This window comes from Opisthorchis viverrini, assembly GCF_000715545.1.
Source record: "Opisthorchis viverrini unplaced genomic scaffold opera_v5_246, whole genome shotgun sequence".
NCBI classification, from domain to species: Eukaryota; Metazoa; Platyhelminthes; class Trematoda; order Opisthorchiida; family Opisthorchiidae; genus Opisthorchis; species Opisthorchis viverrini.
In genome coordinates this window covers 486,534-492,687 of record NW_008751902.1, presented here as the reverse complement: position 1 = coordinate 492,687, position 6,154 = coordinate 486,534, and positions in this window count along the sequence as shown.

Genomic DNA, 6,154 nt, shown 5'->3' with positions numbered 1-6,154 from the left:
CTTCCCGGATGTCAATAAGCGCCTTCAAGTAAGAATGTTTTATGAATAAATTTTAAAATACAGGGGGGAAATCATTTATCACTCTTGGTGGCTCTCTGCAGGCGTTGCCGAACTTTCTGCCGTTCGTTCTCCAGCCAGCGATGGACGATTTCCTTTATTTGTCGCAGATTTGTGTTCGGAAACTCTTCAGTTAAGGCGTCTTTAATGAAGAACATAGTTATTGAGTTTCATCCAGACAGTGATTCAACTAGCTAAATATAACATAACCATTAAATATTTACGAACAAGTCCTAGAGCCAGCCTGGTTGACCCGAAGGCTTCTTTTTCATTTATTCCGCGCCGATAGAGTAGTACGGCTAGCCTTGGCGCCAGCGTCCGTTTGAGCACGCTGGTAACTTACAATTGTGCATCGCCAGCCTCCTGATGGAGCCACCTTTCCACCTTTGTGAAACCACTAATCGTAAATAAAAACAATGCTTACCAGCTGTGCATAGCGTGAACCATTTCTTAGTTGTTCTTCATAATTTCGGAGATGGTCCATGGATGACAACGGAAGAGGGGGCTCGTCGAGTCTCTGAGAACTGCCTGTGGGTACTAAAGCGTCCAGCTTCATATGCAGTCTCCGGAGTAACTAGTAGATCCTCTCTAAATTCTCTATAAAACAGTTCAATCAAAACATGGTAATATACTCACTGAGAATGAGGTTGGCCATGTCCGGGGAAATTACGCTGGACTTTGAATTTGGAGAGTTAGTTCATGGAATGTTAAGAAAACCTGAGGATCGGGGATGAACTATGTGGTTCTGGATCACCCACCGCGAGAAGTGTTGTATATGTGGAACTGCTGATAAATTCTAGATGGTGGTAATGAAATAAAACGTACGTTCCACACACCATCGGGGTACCCCCAGGGACGGGTGGCGCATCTTGAACAGGAATGATACTACTGTTCGAGGTAGCCGGATTGGTACATCTAAAGACGAGGAATTAACAAATTAAAGGTTGGTAGGTGCGGGAGAACCTAGTCTTTTTAGAGTTGGTGGGCTTATGACTATGTTCGCGAACAAAGTGGTGTCACCGCTGGAACCACCACCCGACCCGTCTGTGAAATTTCCACGCTAAACCAAGACACACTATGCATGTAATCTGGTGGGAAACCAGCAATCATTAAATTTAACTCTCCGTCGGACTTGGACCTGTATGGTGCTTTATTTGATTTCTGGTCCGTAAATCAGAGTCACAACGCAAGGGAGCTGTCAACGAGGGGAAAAGTCACACGTATGCCAATGTGCACACCCTTTTGTGTACAATAATCACAGCCATAATATCCTGTATGTCCCTTCACTTGCTTCAGAAGGGCCCTAGCATGACTATCACAAATAATGCACTGAAGACGGATGGTGTGAATATTGTAAACCCCGGAGACACCGTTAGCCAAGACGTGCGTCAACTCAGCGACCGTATCAGGCATCAGCCGATGAGCATCGTTGGGTTTTTGTTTACCACAGTATATTCCAACGACGAAAGGCTGACCGAAAAAGGGTGAAATTATTCGGAAGAGTATAGACCACACTTGAGTATGCGAGTTGTTATGGGTCCGAATACCGTCAACGTTCATTTGAATGTCGATATTTGTAGCCCTGGTGTGAATCTCACGGAGCTGTTGCAGCAAACCTGCTTTCAACCCAAGGTGGATGTATATCCCACCGGCCTTCTGTCGCACGCAGCAACGACGGGGAGTTTTCATTACGGTCCGTGGATGAAATAAGTACCTGAGTTCGTCCAACACAACGGCTAAACCGGATAATGGCAGATTCAGCCTTCGCACCATCCGACGAACAGCCGTTAAAATACTTCTATCTGGTTGTGAATGGTTTAAAAAGGATACTGATGAAAAGCAATATGAGCGTAAGCAGAAAATACGGGCTGATCCCTTCAACGACTTGCAGTGGGCTACCCTATGGTAAAAAGCAGGAACCGAAAGTTTCTTCAGGGACCGCAGTGGTGAATGTCTTTCAGGTTCCAAGGTCCTGATAACAGGGATCGTGGAAACCGCCGGGGAAAATCGTGGTAACTCGCAGCCTAGTTTATCCCCTGGGACGGTCAAATGCGGCATATCGAGAACCTATCATCTGATTACTCATGAATCGTTCCCTCAGATAGTCGGCTAAAGGCATTATGGACGCATTCACCAGTCGGGCAACGAAAACAGCCACTTGCCGCAACCGCCTGTCGTACTTTCGTATATAGCGTTGTTCTTGAACAGCCCTTACGAGCAACACGAAAAAATTTCGGGCGCATTGACGATTACTTGGAATGAAAAATCTTTTTACGGTTTCGTTCACGTAAACTCACCAGGAATAAAGCATACGAAAGAACAACAAAACTCACTCTCAGCCGTACATCAGGACAAGCAGAACGCAGAGATTCCCGCAAGCAGTGGCGCCGCACACTAAAACAAAACCACTTAAATGAGTCGACAGTTTGCATTTCGTAGGCACTCGGAAATGCAGGGTATCGCGGGTTTTTATTACTGTAAGACAAATAAAGAAGCTTATATGCTATTAAACGGTCTCAATCTTCCGCAGCTTAAAAGTCAAAAATTAGTGCAGAATTTTTTTATTACTGTAAGACAAATAAAGAAGCTTATATGTCTATTAAACGTCTCAATCTTCCGCGGCTTAAAAGCCAAAAATTAGTGCAGAATTTCTACACAGATTCCGCACAGGTTCTGCCCCCAGTAGCGGACGCGTGCTAACTGGGTTCGCTAGGGTTAGTGACAACGTGAGCAATTTTCCCTGGACGATGATTCTGAAAGAGGAGTATATTATCATTTAAATGCAGCGTATCTCTTTGACATAAGCGCTGAAACACCTGTTCTATTACAAATCGACCGATTTCTCAGTTGATCACACCGTTGATAATGAAGAATCGGCGTCTGCACTAATGTGAAGGTGTCGACATTTGGAGATATGTGACGATTTAAATTACCGGTAGGAGTCGGTGACTTGAAATTTCACCCACTTAAACAAAATTTAATGAGCAACATTGTCGATGAAGCGTGCAGACGGATTGGACTAACTCCCCGTAGAGGTCGCAACTTCAACCACCCCATGGTTTATCCTGAAATAAATTGGGTTTACTACTAGTGAGCGGCTTCTGGAACTTCCGATGCCTTATAGACGCGCTATTGGTAACCGGTAATCGGTGGGCTCCGTATTCTGATTAGCTCGTTTTGGTACCGTACCGGCAAGCTGTCCAAATTATAGCCAATCGGGTGCAGAGTAGGCTTCTCGGCCTGGGCGGTGCCTACCTGCAAGCGGTGCAGCGGTATCTCTGAGACAAGACTCCAAATCCTTAGTACGGGTGCCGAACTGGCTCCCCATCGTTGTCCGTTCGCTTCTGGTTGCGCACCCAGTTAGTCGGGAAGCTGGTGCAGCTGAGGTTGGCGCTGTTCCAAGCCTTCGGGCTGAAGGGTCTCTGCTTCAATGTCCGCGATTCGTTCTTAAACATCTTTGTCAATTCGGTCCACGCACTTGTACATTGCTGTTTCTGTTTGGTCTTTCCAGGGACATGCAATACACGCATACCTCAAATGGTCATTGAGGATATTAATTTAAAAGGAGCCTGCCAATTGGCAGGGTGGTTTAAACCAACCACTGGAATCCCTTTCGGACAAAAGGTCCTCTGATGTTGACTTTGATTGGAAGGTACTCTCCGCAACCCTGCGAGATGTTGTTCGCTGCGGTAGTAGAACGACTACTGTCACGAAGAGATTGGACCTTACCGTTGTTTGGCGGTTTGTGTACCTCGGCGACCCACAGAGTATCTCATACCAGGTTGGTCCATGGGTAGAGGCTTGACGAACACAGTCTCCTGGCCCTCCAGGTTGGCGGTTGAAACGTGCGCAGACGTGTTCCGTAAAAATGGTACTTTACTTACATTTCCAGCTGAAAACCGCTGCCTTGCGGTTAGGCTTTTGAGCCAAAGGCTTTGGTTGAGGACCCTGATCGTCCTCCTGTCTACTGGTGGGCGCCCTGGCAGTATTTCAGCCCTCGTACAACCATAACATAGACAACTAACACTACTCTCATGCCACATCGGCCGTCGCGTGGTGCCATCAGCCTTACTTGCTGCATACAGGAAAGCGGGTAAGCTACTGCTGACACCTTCTTCTTACACTTTCACGTTTCCCATCTTTTACCCTCTCCCACCCAAATTTGAATACTTTCTCCGCATGTCCAAGCTCTAGGACTGACCTTTTTGCTTGCCCTGCATCATACTCGGCTGCAACCTCTGCATGTCCGAGTTCAGTTACAACCCTAAGCACTCCGAAATCTGTTTTCAAACCCCGAAAGCCTGTCCACCTTCAAGCATTCAACAGGTGGCTCTTGCGCGTACGCTGGATTCCCTCTGTATTGATGTATGTTGCCTGTCAGAAACAAGGACGTAGGACGCAAATACTGTGATCGAACTGACTGCCCCCTTGCTCTCCTTCACGTTCCTGCTGCGCACCTCTGGTGATACAGAGGCCGCTGCAGCTGGATATGCTGGGGTGGGTTTCGTATTGAGCGAACGAGCAGAAGCGTCTCTGCTTGATTGGATACCCGTTGATAGTCGCCTGTGTGCAGTTCGTTTGGCAACATCTGTGAGAGAATCTAGAGAAAGTGAGGTTCATCGTGTCTTGTTTATTGTTTCTGCTTACGCCCTAACTGACTAGCCTTGAATCTGCCAAGGACAGTTTCTATGACGCTCTAGGTGCCCTTCTACAGCGGGTTAAAAGTTCAGATATCGTTGTGGTTGTTGGTGATATGAACGTCCAGGTAGGTAGACTAAGCGCTGCGGAGGCCCGATTGGATGGTCGGTGGCCGGACAATACGGTGTCGGAAATGAGCGGCCACTGCGAAAAAATGTCCAAAGCGCTGCTCAAAGCCGGAATGTCTGCTTGCGGTACAACATAGCCAATCTCATCCAATCATTGGATCTCTGATAGGACCGTGTCTCTGCTGGAGACCTGGCGACACATTCCACCTGTCCGCCACCATAACTCCACCCGGCGCATCATCCGATGCCAGGTAAAACTGAGTGTCCGCACAGACCGAGAAGTTTAGTGGACCCGAAAGGTCGAAGAAACGGAAGATGCCGGAGAGGTGTGCAAACTGTTCCAATTGATTCGTTCGACTGGTCCTCGGAAACCTCTTGTTAGCGAAATAATCAGGGGTCAAAATGGCTCCCTGATATGCAGCAAAACAGAACGTTTGGATCGCTGGGCACAGTATTCTGGGCAGCAATTAAGCTGACCATCTGCCAACTCCAATCCAGAAACCTGGCCTTCAACAGAAAGGTGAACCGTAAATATGGAACCGCCTTCAGTCTCAGAAGTGTTCGAATGTATTTCTCTACTCAAGCGTCATCGTGCTGCTGGTCCTGACGACCTTCCACCTTCTCTTTTCAAGGATGGCAGTGGATTCCTCAGTCAGTGCCTGTCTAGCCTGTTTGGTTCTATCTGGTAGAAGGGGACTGTCCCAGACAACTGGGGTGAATCAATAGTGGTGCCAATTTTCACAAAGGGTACTCGCAGTGGATGGGCGAGATGGCCCAAGTGGTTAGAGCGCGAATTTACTGACCGGAAGGTTCGTGGTTCGAATCCGACCTCCGCCACTCGACTTCCCCTGTCTAGGCTTGGGCAACCTGGCAGTATCCTAGCCTTCGTGCTTCCTTCGGGTGGCATGGCAGTTAGGCACCGGAAGGGTGCTACAGCTGAACGATAACCAAAGAGGTGTTAGCTTGACGCCGGTTGTGGCAAGGCTTCTGGCGTCACTGATTCTTCGTCGGTGGCACGCGGAAGCTTGACTAGTGAGGATCAAGCGGGATTTTGATCGGGTAGAGGCTGTGCTGAACGCATCTTCACACTCTGTCAGGTGTTAGAGCAACGCCACATGTACAGACAACCCACAATCCTGGTACTCCTTGACTTCAAGGGTGTGTTTGATTCTGTTGATCGATCATTACTGTTAACTACACTTGCTCAGCAGGGTATGCCCCAGAAGTTTGTAAACATAATCCGAACCCTATATTCACATGCTTCTGGGCGGGTCAGTGTATGGTGAGCTCTTCAAAAGCTTCCATACAAAAAGTGGTGCCAGACAAGGATC